The 23,569-nt window shown below is 37.5% G+C and overlaps 1 long non-coding RNA gene across 2 annotated transcripts in view; it reads right to left on the bottom strand.

The window, feature by feature from the left end:
• Window positions 1-1,290: 1,290 nt before the first annotated feature.
• Window positions 1,291-23,569, bottom strand: part of LOC111187717 (uncharacterized) — a 39,722-nt gene continuing 17,443 nt past the window's right edge. For both annotated transcript variants that reach the window (XR_016393394.1, XR_016393393.1), the window contains 2 exons: window positions 14,089-14,173; window positions 1,291-13,366 (listed from right to left, as the gene is read on the bottom strand). This is a non-coding gene — a long non-coding RNA (uncharacterized LOC111187717). The remainder of the gene's footprint in view (window positions 13,367-14,088; window positions 14,174-23,569) is intronic.

Raw genomic sequence — 23,569 nt, 5'->3', positions numbered from 1 at the left:
CACTGAAATGGGGGCTCTTTGGGCAATGGGGTTTGAGGAAAGTATTCAGCAAATAATATTATTCATCCAACATCACTTTCACTTCCTTTCTGAAGCTCTTGTTTGGAACTTCTGTTTGAATTTGGGTGACAGAATTTGGGTGTAAAGTAAGGAAGAAATTCTGATAAAGACAAGCTAACCAGAAATGAAGATCTCAGGCAGGTACTCACACACACACACACACACACACACACACACACGGCACAGCTGTGCACTCTTTACACACTTTTTTTTTTTTAACATCTTTATTGCGGTATAATTGCTTTACAGTGGTGTGTTAGTTTCTGCCCCATAACAAAGTGAATCAGTTATACATATACATATGTTCCCATATGTCTTCCCTCTTGCGTCTCCCTCCCTCCCACCCTCCCTATCCCACCCCTCCAGGCTGCCACAAAGCACCGAGCCAATATCCCTGTGCCATGCGACTGCTGCCCACTAGCTATCTACTTTACTACGTTTGTTAGCGTGTATATGTCCATGACTCTCTCTCGCCCTGTCACAGCTCACCCTTCCCCCTCCCCATATCCTCAAGTCCGTTCTCCAGTAGGTCTGCGTCTTTATTCCTGTCTTACCCCTAGGTTCTTCATGACATTTTTTTCCCTTAAATTCCATATATATGTGTTAGCATACGGTATTTGTCTTTTTCTTTCTGACTTACTTCACTCTGTATGACAGACTCTAAGTCTATCCATCTCATTACAAATAGCTCGATTTCGTTTCTTTTCAAGGCTGAGTAATATTCCATTGTATATATGTGCCACATCTTCTTTATCCATTCATCCGATGATGGGCACTTAGGTTGTTTCCATCTCCGGGCTATTGTAAATAGAGCTGCAATGAACATTTTGGTACATGACTCTTTTTGAATTTTGGTTTTCTCAGGGTATATGCCCAGTAGTGGGATTGCTGGGTCATATGGTAATTCTATTTGTAGTTTTTTAAGGAACCTCCATACTGTTCTCCATAGTGGCTGAACCAATTCACATTCCCACCAGCAGTGCAAGAGTGTTCCCTTTTCTCCACACCCTCTCCAGCATTTATTGTTTCTAGATTTTTTTGATGATGGCCATTCTGACTGGTGTGAGATGATATCTCATTGTAGTTTTGATTTGCATTTCTCTAATGATTAATGATGTTGAGCATTCTTTCATGTGTTTGTTGGCATTCTGTATATCTTCTTTGGAGAAATGTCTATTTAGGTCTTCTGCCCATTTTTGGATTGGGTTGTTTTTTTGTTATTGAGCTGCATGAGCTGCTTGTAAATTTTGGAGATTAATCCTTTGTCAGTTGCTTAGTTTGCAAATATTTTCTCCCATTCTGAGGGTTGTCTTTTGGTCTTGTTTATGGTTTCCTTTGCTGTGCAAAAGCTTTGAAGTTTCATTAGGTCCCATTTGTTTATTGTTGTTTTTATTTCCATTACTCTAGGAGGTGGGTCAGAAAGGATCTTGCTGTGATTTATGTCATAGAGTGTTCTGCCTATGTTTTCCTCTAAGAGTTTGATAGTGTCTGGCCTTACATTTAGGTCTTTAATCCATTTTGAGCTTATTTTTGTGTATGGTGTTAGGGAGTGATCCAATCTCATACTTTTACATGTACCTGTCCAGTTTTCCCAGCACCATTTATTGAAGAGGCTGTCCTTTCTCCACTTCTGTACACTCTTTTGCTCACTGTTTACTACATGAGGGTGCAAGACAGTAAAGAACTGTATTCAAATGGTCAATGTATAATTAAAGTTGTTTCATCAGTCATCTAAATAAATGTAAAATCATCAAAAAATAAACATTCTACTTGTAAACTCAGACTTACTAATTACAATGCTAGGATAAATATTTTACACAATTTAATACAAAGCCCCATCAGTTTTATTTCTAAGTTTAAAAAAGTGGCACTACTTTGAAGCAGATTTATACTGCTGCTGATGAGCTGATGTAAAAGGAAAAAAGAGGGTCAAATTTTTCCTTCCAAAAAGATACCTGTTAACCTGATTCTGAAGCTCAAACAAGTGGTGGGGGGGAATTCTAGGTGATCCCAAAATGCAAACCAGCATTTGCTCATTCATTGGTCCAAATTTAGGTGGAAAGGTTTTGTCGAAAGGAAATGGGCACAGATCCACCAACCCAGCAATCCTTCTGAATATATTCCTTCACAGGTCCACAAATGAGTATGTATAGGAATGTTCACAGAAGCATTGTTTGTGATTGCAAATAGAGGAGGAAACACAATATCCATCTCTGGGAATGGTAAAATATCAAGTGTGCAAACCATGAGTACGAAATCAGAGGCAGAACTCACGAGCTGGACTTAACATTTAGCAACACAGAAAGAGCTCAAAAACATAATGCTTAATTTTTAAAGCAAGAAATTAAATGAGATTTATAGCACAATACCATTTATATATATTTAAAAGACACTCAAAACAATACTGTATATTTTCAAGGGTATGCTTAACTTTGTGTACTTCTATAATTTTATTTATTGGATATAATTTTTATGTGTGTATCTAGACACACACATATACATGGCAAGAATTGCAAGAACATAACATTAAGTAGAGATTGGGGACCACATTGGAAAACAAAATGAAACAAAAGAGAGGCTTGTTCCAGCCAATCTACAACATAGTAGGCTATGAATGAGGACCATGATTGACTCAATTCTGTATACTTGACAAAAAAAAAAAAAAGAAAAGAAAAGCACAAAAGACTTTGGAGCCATAGTTATTGACACTGCACACTGGGATAAACCAACATATCTAAAAAGCCAACCATATCTAAAAATAAAATTCATATAAAGGGAAAGAAAATGATTTGTATAGCAAAAATTTATAGATTGGTGGCATCCTTAAGCTATAATATTTACAGTCAAGTACAATTTGGAAATCTTAAAACTCATACTGAAAATTATTTATTTGGCAAATCTATTTATGGGTCTGATTACATTTAAACACATGAAAAAAAGAAAATCACAGTAAGGAAAAACCATCTGAAGAGTTCACTGCAGTTAACAGTGCTCACCACTTGGATGTGATTAAAAAAATCAGGGTTATCATGGCAATGACCTCCACCACCTGGAACAGGCAGTCACATCAGGCAACAGTGTCATGGCTGTGCTACATGTTGTGTGTATGAGTTGAGCAGCTGAGAAAAAGCAATTTATATATGTATACATACATGAAATTCTGTCTCAATGATCTAGTTGTCTGAGGTGAAACAGTGAGGTTTTCTCTGCATGAAGACTATGTCATGTCCCAATTCACATTATATGGATCAGAGGTAGATACATTGCACATTTTCTGATAAGAGTTTGCAAACTTCTGTTAAAGGTAAACTATCGTGTTAAAGACAACTACTCAGAGCCATTTAGAGTGATCCATAATAGTTATCCAACCAGATGCAAATATGGAAACCAGAAAGAGCATCTCTATGACTTTTATCATTCTGACACCTTTGAAAATACTTTTATTATTTCAACTTCCAATAAAAACATGTACATATTGATTATGTATTTATAGTTATATAGTCGAAGCTGGTAGACTATATTACTCAGATAACAGAAGTAATATTTTAAATGTTTTGACCACCTATGTCTTCACTGCTAAGGAAGTTAAATTAAATAATATACAAAAATGGCTGGTACTAATTTGATTTTTCAGCAAATACAACTTGAGAACATCATCCATTTTTAAATCCACTATCTCTACTCATCTTACCATTACTTAAAATATTGGTTTCGTGAGAATGTCTTGGAAGTTACTGAAACCACACAAATGAAGCTCATTCTTATAAGTATAATAACAAATTATTTGAGGGATAAGCCAAGCCCATCAACCAGATCATCATCTCAACATTATTAAAAAATTGCTGAAGTGAGAATTTTATCCCCAAAAAGTTATACATAGGAAGTCACAGGAATCAACAACTATGAGAGTTAACCAACAAGCTAATACCCCCAAAACCATCACTCTAAGCTAGATATGGGACACTACACAATAAAAAAAGAATATACAGCAAAATGCACCACCTAAAAAGTCTCAGAGACACATAAGCTTCAAAATGTGTATTCTTAGGATATGAGAGCTAAGTTCCGGTAACCATTTGCTGACAAAAACACACAAAAAAGTATCAACACTCCAGTATTCATCCCATCATCTCAAACAAACCATTCATTTGACAAGAATTATAAATCAAATCACCATATTCATAAGTAGCTGTAAAGCCATATTTTATGCCTTGGCACTATGTAGATGAAACCACAGTTAGGTGAATTAAAAATTTGTTTCCTATTGTCTAACATTTCCCCTGTTATGAGATTGTCTACAAATGGTGAGGAAGAAAAATTTAGAAGATGTATTACACACTATTTTTTTTTAAGGCTATAAAATTTTGCACAGACCAAGCAAGTCCTCAGATAGATAAATGGTCACACCAGAGCATTTATCTGAAATTTCTACAATAAATGGCCACCTTGAAAGTTTTTTTTTTTAAATACTGAGAAGTACTAAAAAAATTTTGTTGGGTTTTTTTTCCCTCTCCCCTTTGCAACAGAATGAGGGAATGAAACATATTTCTTGGACACTGAGGATAATTATAACTAATCATCTCCTTCTCCTTGGAGCAACATTCGTTGACGTTCCTTCATTTTAGGGTGGCTGGCTGACACAATTCAAATATAATTACTCTTCTTGCATGATAAACTCCAGCACCGTGAGCAAATACAGTATGTCTCATTGTCAAGTATGGCTAGACAGCAGCAGTGTAATATAGACCTTTCAAGCCCTGGTGTAGCCCCCTGCCTTTGAAATCTGTGTGAGATGACAAAACTGACTTTCATTTCCCTTGGACTTTCTCAAGGTATCCTTATTAAGAAAAAAAAAAAGCCTAAAACCCATAAATTTAATCTACTGCCTGCCAATCACAATGGTTTCTGCTGTCAGACACTCATGATACATAACCACAATATTTAAATGTTATTGTTTCATCCAAGAAGAAAATGTTGCTCATGACTATCCTAAACAGTCATGTGACAATTCAGTGCGTTTCCTTTGTTTGCCTCTTCACCGCCAAACAATAGCAAGAGCAGGAAACCTGTAACCAATGGACCAATTGTGGAAGGAGCTATACAATAATAAACACTAAAGGAGATCATTTTTCCTAGCTACCTTGTAAGAGACAATTGCATGATAAGAGAAAGTGTGTTTCCTAACATGTATTTCATTTCAGATTTATAGTGACACTTGCTATTTTACTCTCAAATGACTTCTAATTTTTAAAAAACCAAACTCATAATCGGATGATCACTGGAACACAACTTTCACCAACTTTTGAAAAATAAATAGTAAAAAAAAAAGAAAAAATAGCATCACATAGTCATGAATGTTGAGTTGGGGAAGGAACAAAGGCTTGAAACTTAAAATGAAACTTAAAGTGACTTTCCCTAATAAAACGTCTGTGTTTTACAAGGAGATGGTGGTCTCTTTTGGAGGACCCGATCTACAAAAGAGTGTAATTTGTGTTTTCCAGGTTATAGGTAAATAACTTAAGTCCAAGTTCCCATAGTGTGCTTTTTTTTCTTTTTTAACCATGCATACATTTATTATAGCTGGCACTTTCTAATAATGTCAGTCAGCTGTTGCAAATACAATGGTCGAGGGTTCCAACTCATTTCATATATAGCTTCCCTTCAATTACTGCTAGCCACATATATTCAATCGTTTCTGAGGGGCTAGAGTGGATCCTTTCTCCAACTGAGTTGTGTAGTAGGATTCTGCCTATTCTGGAAGCAAAAATTCCAAATGTTTGCTCATATACGTAGAGCAAAACAGGGTGTTGTTTTCAATTTGATATAACTTTATTTAGATTTTACTGTTTCATATCATGGAGGAATGGAGGCCAGGGGATGAGATGAGTCAAACTGTTTTTCCCGCCCAAGAAACAAGACAGTCTCATCACTGGAATCTGATTCTTCATCTAAGTCTATCCACAGCAAATCAAAACAGTTGATGGCTACTTTATATAGTTTGTGGAAGGTCAAGGAATAAAGAGCTACAGCCTGTGGTCTCCATGGCAGCCTGAGAGAAACATGAAGACAGTGATATGGTGTAGTTGTATTTACAATGTTATACAATTCAGAGAAAGAGAGTTCTTATACACTAAGAAAAAAACACATGTAGAATTGGATGGGCCATGGTGAAACGCTGTCCTAAAAAACAGTAGATACAAATTACATTTGGTTTTTCACTGTAATTCACCAAGGGACAAAATACCGACTTTGTATTTCTGGCTATCCATAAAAATATGTTTTTCTTAAAACTGCTAATCAGAACATGTGAAAGAAAGCCATAGTTTACCATGTTAATGAAAACATAGCTCTTTGGGGCTAGTAGGCCCCATCAAATATTAATGGCTTTCTTTTGTTACGGACAAAGCTCGCACTGAAGCCTTTTCAATAGCAGTCCCATTTTCAGCTTAACCTTTTCCTTTCCTTAGGAAACAGGACTCTACCGCTCTGAAAGCCATCAGACCCACTGTTATGATTCAGGACATTCACCTGATCCATAATATTTGTCTCTTGGAAGCATTTATACCTAGACTTATTTGGTTATGCTGTCCCAGTACAGAAGTTGTTTAGAAATCTAAACCAAATAAATAGACAAACCCTACTATTAAAAAAATTATAAATTACAAAACACACCTACTTTAATATTCTTCTTTAAAGTCTAGTGAAAGAAGTAGGAAAGAGACATGAGTTTGTGACCTAACTCTTTTATCTGTTCCTCACTATCAAACACACTCAGTCATCCCTCTGCTGCCCACGTAGCTTAGTCCTAAACCCTAATAAGCCAACTTCACTCAACTAACCTACCCATAAACAGTCTAAAATTCAGCAGTTTGAACTAACTCGAACTGGTTATATAAGTGCATCCCAAGCTCCAAAATAAAATAAAAACAAACCAAACGAGAACAGATGACTGAGAGATTTGCATTTGGTTTGCCATGTTGCTTCTACTCAAAGGCTGAAAAATTCCTTGCCTCGCGTGTTTAAATATGCATCAGCTCAGAAGAAGTTACACAATGTTTCCATCAGCAGAAGATGTGGCACTTAGAGAAAGCATCAGGAAAATAAAAACTACAGACAAAATAGGGTGCATTTGCATATTTCACTTGAAATTAGGCTATGTTGAAGCATATTGGAAACTCATATGCATTGGATGTCAGCTGAGTTACTTTTCTTTCCCCCCAAGGTGACATTGGTGCTTGTCTTACCAAATATGATGCAACTGACAAGTGTTTTCATGTAAGGAAGATATATGCCTCCCATCACCTTGTCAAGCTGAGTGAAGGCAAACTCCAGCACATCCTTTCACAAGTGATTAGGTGGTCGGAGTCATTAAAAGTCATAAAGTTAGACTGCAGCAGTGTGCCATGCATATATATGAACTCATCCAAAGCTCTCCTCCTTGAAATAGGTGATAGCTCTCAACTTTGCCTCTGACCGAGTCATAAATTCCTGGCTGAGCTCACTTTCTCTTAGCATACCTTTGAAATTATACTGAACGGTAAATGCTGCTTTGGCCCGTCTCGTTGTCTCCTGCTTTCCCAGCCAAACTTCTAACAACTGGAGGTCCGAACATCTGATTTTGGTTCACAAACACAAAGTAAACAACCAGACTGTCATTACTTCTTCTTCCACACCCCTTTTTACATGTTCAAAATACTTCAAAAACTCTTGTCAATCAGGCTACTTTAAAATTTTCTGAAAGGGCAACAAGAAAAAGAGTGGTATTATTTAACAATTCCATGAGATGAAGAGATTAAGGCACAGACTGTTGAAGTGACATTGCAAAGAGTCTGGACCATATGGCTCATCAGGAACTCAGAACAAAGTTTAAATTCTTTGTTATAGCATTTACAATCTTCCCACTTTCAGCCTTATCATTTCTCAGTAAGTAAATCTGATTTTCTATAAATCTGATTTTAGAGGTACCTGAGACAACATGAAGTTAAAACTTTTTAAATGTATCATTTGACTCAGCAACTCCATTTCTAAGAATCTGTCCTAAAGAATTAGCTAAGCGTATGAGCAAAAAAATGTATGCACAAGATGTTCAATACATCATTATTTATAATGATTAACAGCTACAAACACCCAAAATGTCCAAAAATAGAGGATATACTTGAGATTCTTCAATTAAGTATTATAAATAAAAAATATATTTCTGAATATTTTTTAATGCTAAGGAAATGATCATGAACTATTGTTTATGAAGAAATCAAAATGCAATACTTAAGGACTTTAACTAGGTTAAATATACATACATGCATTGGAAAAAGGACTAGGAAAAATACAACAGAATGCTAACAAAATTTACTTCTATGCTTAGGAATTGCAGGCATTTCTAATTTTCTTTTTAAAAATCTGTATGGATTTTCTAAATTATCTACAATGAGCATTATTTACCTTCATAATTAGAAAAAGAAAATAAAACATTAAAGTTCCTGAGTGGATGCAGAAGAAAATCTGACATAGTGGCTGATGCGTTTTTTAAGACATGGTACCTGAATGGCTCTTGATGGGTCAGAGTGCCTTTCCTAGGATAATTTCGTACCCCTATAAATGCCTAGAATTTTGTTCATCCAGCATAGATTGGATGTAATCATGACTGAATAGGGGATTTCCCTGGTGGTGCAATGGTTAAGACTCCACACTCCCAAGGCAGGGGGCCCAGGTTTGATCCCTGGTCAGGGAACTAGATCCCACAGCATGCCACAACTAAGAGTTCACATACCACAACTAAGGGTTTCCATGCCATAACTAAGTAGCCGATGAGCTGCAACTAAAGAGCCCACCTGCTGCAAATAAGGAGCCCACCTGCCACAACTAAGGAGCCCACCTGCCACAATTAAGGAGCCCACATGCTGCAACTAAGGAGCTCGTCAGCCACAACTAAGACCCAGTGCATCCAAATAAATAAACATTTTTTTTAAAAAGAGATTACTGAATAGAGTGGTGAGGAAGGAGACAGAATTTGGAAGACTTTAATTTCAAACTCCCCAACTTTAATAAAACAATTTGGGCTTTGAGCTCTGCAGCGACTTCCCTTGGGCTAATTAACTAGACATAAATCAACTTATTTCAGCCTTCATAAAGGTTAGTAAAACAAAAGTTTTTAACCATGAGACATTTAAAAAGACAAAAAGCCAAGACCGGGAAGCATGTGCCCTTGTGTAATCTCTTAATACTGCATTTTCCATTGTTCACAGCCAGTAACCAAGCATAAAACGGCCCATGCTATTGACTGTGTTAAGATGATAAAAACAGAAGTATCTTTGTGCCTACCAAATAGAACATACATTATAAGAATGTGATTCTTTTTACCAAACACATGAATTTAATCATTAGGCCCATAGTCATCATCATTACATGGAGCAGTTGTTTAAGTAATTCTTGCTCAGTACTCTCTAGTTGAAGTGTTTTAAATATTCCACATAACCAGTATGTGACTCAGAAACTTCTCGATGAGAGTAGGTTAGAAGAAAAGGAGGCTAAGAAAAAAAACAAAACAAAACAAAACTCTGAGTCCTTTGTGTCAGGTCAACAGCTCTTCTCCTCAGGGCCCCCGCCTCTGGGGCGCCACTGACCCAGGAGGACACCATTTTGATTTCCTGCCCACACGTGCTCTGCTCCTACCTCTCTTTTAGGACAAAGAACCAGAAGCCCTTCAGAAACTTTGCTGCTGGTTCTCATATAATCTCAACATTTAAACAACCTCTACAAAAACAATTTATTAAAAAAATAATTTGTTACCAACAGACTTTCCCTTACTTATCATTAATAAAAGCTATATTAAAATCCAGCTTATAAGAAGGTCCTAGGAGTCTGCTTCCTCTTCTCTCTGTTCATTCACTTTGAACCACAGGGCAAATAAGTAATGAAATCAACAGAAGCAGAGCTTCAAGGATGGAAAAAAGGAAAAGAAATAAAGTTCTTAGATAATCAAAAAGATGAACAATCAGTCCCTAAAAAATTCAAGTTAGTAATACAGTTAATGATTCAACTTAATAATATGGTTAGTGGTTAATATAATTAATGGACATTTCCTTATTTTAATTTTTATACTATATTCCTCATTTAAAAATCGATACTCAAGGCAGAAAAAGTTGTAAAATAAATAAAAATATAATGAAAGAAAGAAAATGTTCTGAAATACTACCAAGAAATAGCTATTATTAGGAGTTGGTTGTTTTTTTGAGCCTTTTATATATAAACAGGACTTTAAATGCATAAATGGATTTCATTATATACGTGTGCCATAATTTATTTAATCATTCTCAATTGTTGGACATAGGGTATGCAATGTTTCACTGCTATTAACTCTGATATGAAAAATTCTGGGATATCAATCTTTCTGGATATTTGTGATTTTTTTTCTTTTTAGAGTAAATACAAAACAGTGAAATTATTGAGTTCAAAGAGTATGAGTTTTTCAAGGCTTTTAACATATATTGTTGAATAGCCCTCCATAAATTTTGTACCAATTTACACTCCCAAGAGCAATGTTTGTGAAAATGTCTTTCAAAATAGTCCTGCTAGTCTTCTTTGTCTTAAAACAATAGGTTAGCTACCAAAAAAAGGTATAATAAAAGCTGAAACAGCATCCTATCTGTCTAGAAATTATTTATGCCTTCTCACACACTCAAAGAGAGTGCATATGTTTATAGGGGGACAATATTCATCTCAAATGACTGCACAGACAAGGCCACACATATCCAAGTATTCCTATCTGAATGAAGCAGCACAAGGAAATGCAAGTTGGATTTATTGCATCACTATCCTTCTGAGTTTTAAAACCCTATTGTTTGCACTCTTCTGAATGACTTAAGAGTCAACAAGGTAGCAGCATTAGCTAATTCTTTGTTTTTTACATGCACACATAGAATGCACTCAATCAACCTACAATAGGTGAGATTTAAAGGGGTAAAAGACAGGCTCACTAGTCAGGAGGATATCAGACAATAATGTCCCTCAGAGCACAGCTTCTGGGTGTCAAAAAGCACCAGAGAATTAGAGGGTGCCAAGATGGTAGGATTTTATTTCATAGGAGAGAAAATTTGGAGAGAGTGACCAAGGAGAAAGCAATGAAAAGAAGGGAAGGGCAGGGAGTGAAGGTCACATCAGTGCAGCCAACCAGGAAGAAGAGGTGAGCTTTCCATGCGTGAGGTTCCTAATTTGAAATATACCCCAAGTTATCCTCTTGTGCCCAGGACCGCTCCCCCCCAGGAAGGTGTTAGAGTAGAGCTGTTGTTGTCTCTACTCAGTCTCCTCAGAAGCATTTACATTATTTCTCTCACTAGGTGGTCATCACTACTCCTGGGTGACATCTCTGCCACTCTCTAAGTTACAAAACTAGATGGATGCATCACAGATATGTAGCTGCAACGAACGAGGACCCTGAAGTACCTCTGAAGATCAAATACATTTGAGGGGATACCTAAGACATGATGTTCTTACCCACAGCATAGATACAGGTTGTCCCTACTAAATCAAAGGCAGTCAAATGATAAACAAAACATTTGGATAGGTTTCAGGGCCCCTTGCCATCAACAGGAATGCTCCAATTTGGGATGCCCTGTTAACCGACCCACGTGATGTGAAAACTACACCAGAACTTTTCTAAAACTTCTGGGGGTGATTAAAACCTTTTGGCTGGATATTTCTGAGATACTACAAAGAATTATACACATGTCTTAGATTTATGAAGACCATCGCAGTCTAAAACAGAAAACAATAGAATAGCCTAATCCTGGGATTCAGACGATGAGTAATGAGAAGCAAAGCACCCCTTTGTGCCAGCCTCTGTCTGAATCTCTCTCTTTTTTCCTGCCCCCCTCAGTCTGCCTGATCCTCTAACTCAAGACTGATGTTCTCCTTCCAGATGGAAATCCATCCATGTTCTGGAGATACAAAGCCACCAGCAACACCATACATGTGAGGAAGCCATTACCCAAACTCTACCCAACCACCCAAATCTTATGAGACTCAAGTTGGACTTAAAGTTGAAGCAAATGTTTAAAGCACTTCTATGGATATAGGATTGGCTCTTAATTGCAGTCTTTCCAAAGAGGGTAATTTTCTAACGAAGTTTCCCAACCCCAAATTCAGTTACACAACAAATATATTTTTGCAGGGGACTATCATTCAAATATATATTATAGGGAATAGTCACTCTTTAGTCCAGCAATAGAATTCTTATTTTCAGTTTACAAATCCCATCACCCACCAAATGAATTGTCTATAAGACAGGATACTTATTGAGCCACTTTTAAAGTGGCTTCCTGCATCAGAAGATTTCACAAAAGCAAATTTCCTTCCAGCCCTTCTTTGATTAAATGCTAAGGGAGTAATCTTAACAAAATAGAATTTATTCTAAACAATAGTGACTCTTGATTGAAATCAAATATTTTAGCCTCAAAAATAAACAGTAACTCACACTACAATTGTTGTCAGTCCTTGGCTTCATCATTCAAATGTTTCTGCCGCCCTGCGAACTTCATTTCATTTTAAGAGTGTGTTGTATTGACTCTGATATTTGTACATAATCATTGTCATTTTGGCAAATTTTCTCCATCTTCTGGCCAGGATTCATTTAGAGGAAACCTGCTACTTCCATTCTAAAAGCCACCTTTCACCACATTAAAGGGAAATATATTCGTTTTCCTGCAGCTTTCATTCTAGAGTCCAAATTTTCTAGTAAAAGATGTCTTTAAAGAAATCAGGTCATTTGCATTTTAAAAAGTGACTTATTTCCACATTCATAAAAAATGGTATTAACTTGCTATTCCATGAAATAAAACTAGAAAAAGTCACTGTTTACTGGGGTTCATATTGACAATAAAGTCGTCTTCAACTAAACTTGTATTTAAGCTATCTTCACATATAGCAAATCATTGAGTTACAGCAAATAAGTAATATAGAACCTATTTTTATAAGCAAGAATTGATTTTCAGTGAGTTCTTCAATTGTGCCTGAAAATAAAGTGTACTATTTAAAGAGAGCTTGTGAAATTTCAGGAATGTCATATATTGGTAAACATTTCAGAACTACATGTGTAAATAGGCAATTAATTTGTTGAGTAAATGAAAAACAGGTTCTGTTACAGTTATTTTTCCCTACAAACTAACTGCGGGGTGATCTCTCCTGAATTTGGAAAAGCACGAGCAGTTTTGTTGAGGGTGGGGTCTCACTCCTTAGTTCCTGCATCCTGTAAAATTTCCAACATCTGGCCAAGGGGCAGAGACTCTGAAAATGAACCTGGACTGTGCAGCTGCTGTAATAAAGGAAAGAATGAGGGGCTTAAGGGGAACAATGGTGCAACAGCTGTTTCAGGGTACGTCTTCCCTGCTGCCTTACTCACCTTCTCTTCTCAGACTAAGTCTACCCACATTAGGCCTGAGGTGACCTCAGAGGAAGCATTTAGGGCAAGAAACACCCCTTCAAGCCAAGGAATTTTGACAAAGTGGGTCCAAAACGGTCCTTAGAGTCATGAGCTTTTACTGTAACTAGTGACTTTGAAACTCCTTGTAAGAGAGAGGGAGGCATTGTCTCTACTGAGCCGGGTCATAATAACCATGGCGGTCTTCCTTTTATGAATCTCTATCTCCTCTGCTAATCTCACTGCAGCACTTCCTTTGCTCTGTCAGTCTATCAGGAAGAACATTTACTTCAGGTACATGAAGGCTCATGTATTGAGTTGGCCAAAAATTCGTTCGGGTTTTTCTGTAAGATGTTACGGAAAACCCAAATGAAGTTTTTGGCCAACCCAGTATATACAAGGAGGCATAGCCGTGGTCTCATGCAATAAACCAGCTCAACTAAATTATGATAATTAATGAACTGGCTTCCAATTCTAGGTCCACTGGTCATGTCCTCAGATCCCTCAACTGGGCTCTTCTATGCGTCCTACCACAGAATGTTAAGGACTTGGGCTTGAGTCAAGAAATCAGTATCCAAGCTCCATCACTTATTGACAAGCCATTGTATTGACCTTACCTTTTATTTTTTTGTATCCTGATGCTTTGACATCTCGAGCCTTGCTGACCACAGAGGGACTGCCCCTCCCAAGGTTATCCAATTCCTGGAGATAGTAAAAAAAAAAAAAAATGTATGTTTTTCAAATGTAAACCAACCACCCACAGCCCACACTCTTAACCACCTCCTTTATTGGACTCTCACACTCCAGGCTACGATCTGCCTGCCCTGCTCACCTCAGGGCTAGGTACCAAGGCAACTAGGGACAGCACACAGACCCCAGAGCCTACTGGGATTATTCAAATTAGCCAATCCTAAACCTGCTTCATCTGTCTCTCCTGGTCCTTCCCATGGAAATCACAGTAAAGGCTCTTGCCTAGTTTCCCCCTCTCCCTCTGTCTCCTGACCAACTCCAGTGCCCCACAACCCCACCCCTGCCATGGTATGTCCCTTCCTCTTGGGACCTGTGAGTATAGCAAACTTCCTTTTCAATGGCAGTCATCGTCTGATCTGATCTATTCCATCTATCTATGGCCTTACCATATCTTAATGATAATAAAACAGCTGTGTGACCTTGGAAAAGGGACAGAAAGTCTGCCTCCATTTCATCAGTAAAAGACAGAATAATAACTGTCTTTTTCATGGTGCTCTGGTAAGGATCAACTAAAATAATACACACCTGTACTTAGTATATGGTAAGTGCCCAGCTAATACCAACGCTCCAAGTTAACAGATGAGGAAAGTAGGATTTGGAGATAACTCATTAAAGGCTATAGAGCGAGGGAGTTGTGGAATCTAAATGTCATCCAGATATATGTGACTCCAAACCCCTCTCTCTTTTCACATCATACCACCTTCCCCAGTTGAGCCCAGGCCCTCTCCTATTGCACCTTGAGCCTCTATCACAGTAGTAAACACATATTGCCTTGGATGACAGTCAGCTATGTACATCACTAGGACAGCATATGCTCAATAAATTGTTTGAGAGAAAGAAAAAGAAAAGGAACAAGGAAGAGAAGGAAGGGAGGAGGGAGGGAGAGAGGGAGGTGGGGAGGAAAGGGGGAAGCAAGGATCTTTTCTATCTCTGAAATATAAATTAGAATTCCTTCTCTCCTTTTTTTTTCTTGCTGGGCCCCAAGTGTACCCCTCAAATAAAGGTAAAATTGTAATGTAACAGGGAAGAGCCAAATCTGACTACATGTTAGATCTGTTTCTTTTACTTTAATCTTTGCTTTCCGCTGCTTTTGTTCACTAAAAGGGTACTGTCTATACATAACGGCCTGCTTCAGGGAACCCTGCCCCTCTGCCTGAATGTTAAACCAAAGTGCCTTTGTTCAGGGAAGGATCCTGACCCTGTCCACCTGAGGATGGCTGCAAGAAAGAAGAAATTAACACATCCCCTCCCCAAGGCTGGCCATTCCAGGGGATATTTGCAAAACTTATGGTCTTTTTACTTTACTTCCTCATCTCCTCTCCCTCTCTGTTCTATAAAAAGAACTGGCATCCAAACCCCGAGAAGATGGTTCTTTTGAGACACTAGTCTGCCATCTTCTCAGTGTGCCAGCTTTCCTAATAACGTCGTAGTCCTTGCCTCAACACCTTGTCTCCCAGTGTATTGGCCTGTCGTGCGGCGAGCAGAGCAAGCTTGGACTTGTTAACAAAATGGTTTTATCCCCAGTTATAAAAATCCCCAACCATGAAAAACTCACTCAGATACAGAAATTTTCCTCTATGTGTCTCTCATTTTTATGAACCCAAAGCTTCTAATCAACAACATCTGTCAAGTTTCCTCCTCTCCTAATCTCTAGTCTGCAAGATGACCTTTTTTTTTTTCGCAGTACGCGGGCCTCTCACTGTTATGGCCTCTCCCGTCGCAGAGCACAGGCTCCGGACGCGCAGGCTCAGCGGCCATGGCTCACGGGCCCAGCCGCTCCTCAGCATGTGGGATACCCCCGGACCGGGGCACGAACCCGCGTCCCGCGCATCGGCAGGCAGACTCTCAACCACTGCGCCACCAGGGAAGCCCTGCAAGATGGCTTTTAAATGCCACACTCTGGAGCCACTTAGGTCAGTTCTTAGCTCCCCATGTCTCCAAAGGCTTGTATATATTCTTCTATTACCACTTCTCTTCCTTCTTTCCTTCTCCTCCCTTTCTCCTGACTCACATACCTGGGCTTCCCAACTTCAAGTGGCCCAGAGACATAAAGGAAACATTTTATAGCTTCACCATCTTTACAGAACAAACACTAATGATATAAAGCTGTTTGACCACTCTTGATCCAAACTAATAAGTAGTATTCTTACTACTTATAAACTACCTATAGAGGGGGTTTTGTTTAACATTTGGGCATAAGTTGCAAACTTAAGTGCCTCCAGGGGGAGCAGAAATGTGTCCTGTAAAATGAGTGAAACTGTCAGGTAGGATCAAGGGAGTCTGGAGAGCATGTGGTCTTCAGGCAGCTGGTCAACCTCAGTGGGCTGCTACATGCTAAGAGAAGCCATCTGGTCAAGCACCCACATTTTCAAGGAAAGCTAAAAATTTGTATTTTCATGTGAAGAAGCTCCCTACATATAAAGGTTGACAACTAATTCAATTTTTTTAAACCGTGTATAGGCCAAATGAAAATGCTTTTGTGCTAGTTTTAGTATCAAGATCCCCATGTTAAGACTTTTTCCCTAAGATATTTTAGAAGTATTTTCAAACATCTATGAAGAGAGCACAGTATTTATTCTGAGGAAGACCAACAGGAAAGAAAGTTCATTTTATTGGAATGGAATGGATGTTTAAAGCCAAAAAGTTTGCAATCTTGGTGAAGTGAATTATATTACGTGGGGAAAAAAGAAATTATAAATGTTGGTTTTTCACTTTCTTAAACACGTTTCATCCATCCACTTCATGTCCTTATTGCCACCAGCCTTTTCTATGCTACCAGTGTATCTCCCCTAGAATGGTGCCCTAACCCTCCAAGTGGGAGGCATCATGCACAGTGTAGTCTGCTTTATGTTTTACTTTTTAATGCATAATTCAACCAAATACACCCTGAGCATAATATAACTAAATTCATGTACCCTACTATATTTTCATCTTTTATGCTGACACTGATTTATTTTAGAACTTTATGTTGAAGGCCCTAATTGTTCGTGACAAAAAAATCAAAACTAAAAAATCTCTCCATTTTTTTCTCTCTAAATGCATACATACATAATACATACATACATACAATAATAGTAACCACAGGAAATACACTGATAAAAATTAAATAAAAATGCCAAGATCCAGTTTCAACCACCAAAATCAATTTAGAGCTTTAAGAGTCAGACTCAAAACACTGCAATTTCCATGATTCATGGTCAAATTCAAATCTTGTCACGGGTCTTGGACCTAAACTATTGGACCTAGGATTTGATATCTCCTTTCAATTAGCAATAAAATAATTTCTAATTTTTATTCAGTGTATAACACATAAACTTCTGGCCTGCTAATGGAAAAACATGCTTTTGGTCATACTCTTGGTCAAATTATGGTTCCTCTGAATGGAACAATGTATCAAACTATAATCTCTAAATCTGCTACAGTATCAGGGACAAAGGTTTGACCTGGGTTAAATCCTGTTAGATCTAAATTTTGACATATTTTACATTCAGGTAAGAATCATTTTTTAATTTTAATTGATTTCTACTGCTCTGTCAAGTTTTCTGAAAAAATGAGAGTAAAAGGCAGCAAAATTTTAATATGATAAATTTCACCTCTATTAGCCCTTGAGAAAACAACTTCCATAAATTTATTAATCAAAGATAAATTTTCTTTTCTGCAGCCTTTGTCTTTTTAATTTGTCTAGAAGACAAACTTGTCTTAACTTTAATTTTATATTATATGCATATCTCTGCTTGCTATTATGATTTCTTAATGTATAGAAACCAGAACTGCATGAAATATTCCAGACATTCATTCACTTTATTTTTGAAAACTGAATTAAAGTATTCAATCTCTCTCACTAGCCTTCTACATTTTATTGGTCATTATGGACATAGCACACACTTCCAAAGAACTAAGTTTTTCTGACTCCTTAACTTAAAGAATCAGCTGGAAAAATTCCAGGCTTAGGGAATGTAACATATTATAAATATGTTTTCAAATAAATACCAGTTGGAGCATGTTATATAGTCACATGATAAGATCTTTAGAGATGACGATAGTCATCATCAGATCTTTAGAGATGATTCTGATAATTACAGAATTAGGACCTCATAAAATTCTCTCCCCCATAAAATCAACGATAAAAATAGAAAACAGGGGCTTCCCTAGTGGTCCAGTGGTAAAGAATCTGCCTTACAATGCAGGGGATGCGGGTTCGATCCCCGGTCAGGGAACTGAGATCCCACATACCACGGGGCAACTAAGCCCGTGCACCGCAACTACTGAGCTCATGCACCTCAACTAGAGAGGCTGTGTGCCACAAACTACAGAGCCTATGCACTTTGGAACCCACGCGCCACAACTACAGAGCCCACATGCCCTGGATCCTGCGCACCACTACTAAAGAAGAGAAAACCCACATGCCACAACTAGAGAGAAATCCGTGTGTCACAACAAAGAGCCCACACACTGCAACAAAAGATCCCGCATGCCCCAACAAAGATCCCATGTGCCACAACTAAGAGCTGACACAGCCAAAAATAAATTAAATAAATAAATAATAAATAAATCTTTTTTAAAAATGGTCCACATCAAAAAAAAATTTTTTAAGAAAAAATAGAAAACATTGTCAGAATCAAATTCTTCAGAACTCTGGATATAAGCCAAAGGTTTCAGCAATGCAAGGAGCATTTATTCAAGGAAAAAGTCTGAATTCTAGTAAGACAAGGAAGCTCTGTGGCATTTTCACTTGTCCTTTTCTGATCCTCTACTCTGCAGTTCTGAGATGGCTTTAAAAAACCAAAGCAATCATGGTGAAAACCAACAGCCTGCAGTCACAATGTAAACTAAAAGCCTGATAACCACCAGAGTGGGAAGAATGGTAGTGGAGCTCCTTCAAAGCCTCTTTCCCAGATCAATATCATTATTCAACCTGCCTTATGGTTCCATGGAAAATGCTATATTCAAGGCTGTGGTTTTTTACCTGACTCAGAGCTCAGTCAGTGTAAAAGCTATTTCCCCAGGAGAATTTGTAAAAACAACTAGAGGCAATTAATTAACTTGGTGACTGCATGAGGCAGTGGATAACAGTTGGAGTAAACAATAAGCAAACCAAAATTTTTAAAAAGAAAGGCTGGGGAATGAGATGCCCACAGGGGTATTAAGAAGCTCCAAGACATTTCTGGGAATCTAGAAGCCCACACGATGCATAGGCTATGTACATGTCCAGGGCTGTGCACATGCTCAGGAAAGATCTGAGAAGGCCCTAAGTTGTCACTGTGGGCTGACCTTGAGGCTCTGCACAAGTAAGAAGGCAAAATTATTAACTGCCTAACTGACTGTTGAAGGTTTGCTCCAACACACACACAGGACCCTTCCACAAGACAGGGAGGTATTGATTACAGGTGTTTAAGAAAATTTCTATCCAATCATTAGCTGACTACTAAGCTAACCAAATATAGGCTTTACTGACAACACTCAACAAAGAATTAGTTCCCAAAATGTACTAAGCAAACAGCAGTGCTGGGGAGGGAAGAGAATCTGATTTCAAGAGTTGTCACATTATATTCTTTTAAATGTCCAGTTTTCAATAAAAATTACTAGACATAAAAAGAAATAAGAAAACATGGTCCATACCCAGGGAAAAAAATCAATAAACAGAAACTGTCCCTGAGGAAGACCAGACATTAGGACTACTAGACAAAGAATGTAAAGAATCTATTTTAATATATATATTTAGACAATGAAAGGAAACCATGCCTAAATAACAAAAGGGAAGTATAAGAATAATAACTTATCAAATACAGAATATCAATAAAGAGAAATTATTTTAAGCACACACACAGAAATTTCGGAGTTGAGAATACAATAAATGAAATGAAACATTTACTAATGTGACTCAGCAGCAAATTTGACCAAGGAAAAGAAAGAATCAGCAAATCTGAAGATAGGTTGATTGAAATTATTCAGTATGAAGAATGGGAAGAAAAAAATGAGGAAAAAATGAACAGAGCATCTGTGACCTGTGAGACAATATCAAGTATACCAGCACTTTGTATTAGGAGTCCAGGAAGGAGAGAAGAAAAAGAGAGGGTCAGAAAGATCATTTGAAAAATTAATGGCAAAAAGCCTCACAAATTTGATGGAGAAAAGTTAATCTGCCTATAAAAGCTCAATGAAATCCAAGCAGAATAAACTCAACAAGATCCACACCTAGATAAATCATAATCAAATTATTCAAAGAGAAAGACAAAGAGAGAATCTTGAAAACAGCAAGAGAGAGGTGACTCATCACATAAAAGTGATTCCAGCAAGACTAACAGCCAATTTCTCATCAGAAATCACCAGAAAGCAGTGGGAATGCCATATTAAAAGTGCTCAAAGAAAGACTCTCAACCAAGAATTCTATACCCAGCAAAATTATCCTTCAAAACTGGAGAAATTAGGACATTTCCAGATAAACAAAAGCTAAGCAAATTAATCACTTGCAAACCTGTCCTACAAAAAATACTAAAGAGACTCTGTCAGGCTAAATTAAAAGTCACTAGAGAGTAACCCAAATCTACATGAAAAAAGAAAGATCACTGGTAAAGTTAATTACATAGATAAATATAAAAGTGTAAGTGTATGTTTTGTTTGTAACTCTTTTTTCTCCTATATGATTAAAAGAAAACTGTATAAAGCAATTATTACAAATCTGTGCTGAGGGGCACATAGTGTAAAGATGTAATGTCTATGACAATAATAGCACAAATGAGGGAGAGGTATCAGAACTATATAGGAACAAAGTTGTTATATACTATTGTAAGTAACTTGTTCTTCTACCTCATCAAGGTAATCAAACTTTTACTTCTATATTTTCTCCCTTTCTACGAATCACTTATTTAGCTTTGAAATGATACTGCTCTGGATAGAGAATAGTGAGAAGATAGGAGAGAGATGAGGTTTGGAAAATCAGAAAAGGATCCTATTATATACAGACTTTATGGACCTGGAAGGAGCTGGGACTTTATGCTATTGAAAGATTTTATTCTATTGAAATTTTATTAAAATCCATTTTAAACAGAAAAGCCTTTTAAAACAGGAAATTATAATTTTAAAAGATCACGCTGGCTCTTATAGAAGGAGAAGAGTGTAAACAGGGAGGCCAAGAAAGAGAATATTATAGGAATCTGGGAAGATGACAGCATTTTGGACTTGAGTGATGATAGTGAAGATGAACCAGAATTAATAAAGTTAATATGTATCTTGGAGATATAATGAACAGGATTTGTTGATGGATTAGATACGAAGGATGAAAGGAAAGGCTGTATCCTTGATGACACTTTCGTTTTTGACTTGTATAAGTGACTGATTAGTGATGCCATTTACTGATATGGAGAAAATTTGGTAAAGACTGGTTTGGGGTGAATGATCAGGAATTCCATTTTGAGAGGATTCTGAAAGGTAGCAGTAGCAGTAGAAGCATAGTTTTTATTCTCACCAAAACCCACCCATAAAAAAGAGATGAGTTCACTAGATAGCAAAACTAATGGGCAGCAGGTAAATTAAAACTAGATGACAAGGTATCTCACAACTCTCAAAATACTAGTGGGTGGAGGCATACCACCCATATCTATGAAACCTAATGGGTATGAACACGTGTGCTAGGGGAAGCAGGGGAGTCACTTAGACATCTACCAGACTTGACAACAGGAAAACCGAAAGAGACAACAGATGCACGCTGGAAAACATGGTGTACAATTTGAGCAAAACAGTTGAAGTGGAAAAAGTTTTCACACTTGCAAGTGATTATGCATGGGACCTGAAGGGGATGGTACAGACCAAGTCTTATGAACTCTAAAATCTAACTAGTAATAGATCCCTTCCAGGACAAGGCCCTGCAGTGAGGAAAAATAGATGAGAATAAATTCCAAATTAAACAGGACAGAGGCAATAGAAGCAAATAAAGGAACAAGTAAAAGCACAGATGAGAACAGAATTGAGAGATCTCAGAAAGTACTAGCTTATATCTTTTTACACTTCATACAAACAACAAATTCACATTGTTTTTAATTATTAAAAATACTTTAATTACTATTAAAATAATTTACATTATTATTTTAAAATCCAGAAAAACTAATTCACACAAATGAGCAACAGAAAAGATTTTGGATATACACAGCTACTGTAAGAAAAGCGAGAATAGACACTGGAACACATTTTCTATGAAAACATACCAAAAAGATATTACCATGCAAAACTGATGAAAATTAGAATGTAAGATTTCAAATCAAATTATAAAAAGTAAGAAAGTTGTACAGAATGTGAAAAGGCAATATAAATAAAAGAACCTAGAAATGAGATGATAGAATCAGTAAAGCCAGAGGACAGGGAAGGCCTGGCAACGTCTGCCACTGGACAGATGAGGCCCTCAAAGCAGTAGCCAGAGCATCTCATCCAGGACCACTGTGAGTGGGAGGGACATCACAGGCCTCAGACCAGGAAGAACTGTGGAGGATGCTTTGACCACTATGCTGAGATGCAATGGTGGATATTGGCCTTATGGCCAGAGGCTCAAGGAGGCCATGATCTGGCCAGGGCTTCCTGGAAAAGGAAGACCTGGGGCTCATCAATAAGGGCATCCATACCCCAGAGAGGCAAATTATCTGTGTTTTAAGGTTTCAGTGTTTTCACGTTTCATCCATTTTGTAGCATGTATCAGTCTTTCATTCTTTTTATTGCCAAATAAGATTATACTGTATGGATATACCACATTTTATTTATCTATTCATCAGTTGACGGACATTTGAATGGATTATTTCCACTTTCGAGCTATTATGAATAATGCTGCTAAAAACATTGATATAAAAGTGTTTGTGTGAAACCTATTTTTCATTTCCTTGGAAGTGAAATTGCTGGATCATATGGTAACTCTATGTTTAGCCTTTTGAAGAACTGCCAGACTGCTTTCAAAAATGGCTGAACCATTTTACATTCACACCAGCAATGAAAGAGGTTTCGATTTTTCCACATACTCTCAACACTTGTTATTATCTCTTTTATTTTAGCCATCCTAGTGGGTGCAAAGTGGTTTGGTATTTTTTTCTAAGCAACTGCAATGGCATTGTATTTTTTTAATATATTTATTTTTTATTTATTTTTGGCTGTGTTGGGTCTTCGTTCCTGCACACGGGCTTTCTCTAGTTTAGGCGAGCGGGGGCTACTCTTCGTTGTGGTGCTTGGGCTTCTCATTGTGGTGGCTTCTCTTGTGAAGCATGGGCTCTAGGCATGTGGGCTTCTGTAGTTGTGGCACACAGGCTCAGTAGCCATGGCTCACGGGCTCTAGAGCACAGGCTCAGTAGTTGTGGTACACGGGCTTCGTTG

The sequence above is a fragment of the Delphinapterus leucas genome, chromosome 5 (assembly GCF_059928025.1).
Source record: "Delphinapterus leucas isolate spDelLeu-1000000601 "Yukka" chromosome 5, BTC_Dleu_Yukka2, whole genome shotgun sequence".
Taxonomy (NCBI): Eukaryota; Metazoa; Chordata; class Mammalia; order Artiodactyla; family Monodontidae; genus Delphinapterus; species Delphinapterus leucas.
This window is presented reverse-complemented; position numbering and strand designations above follow the sequence as displayed.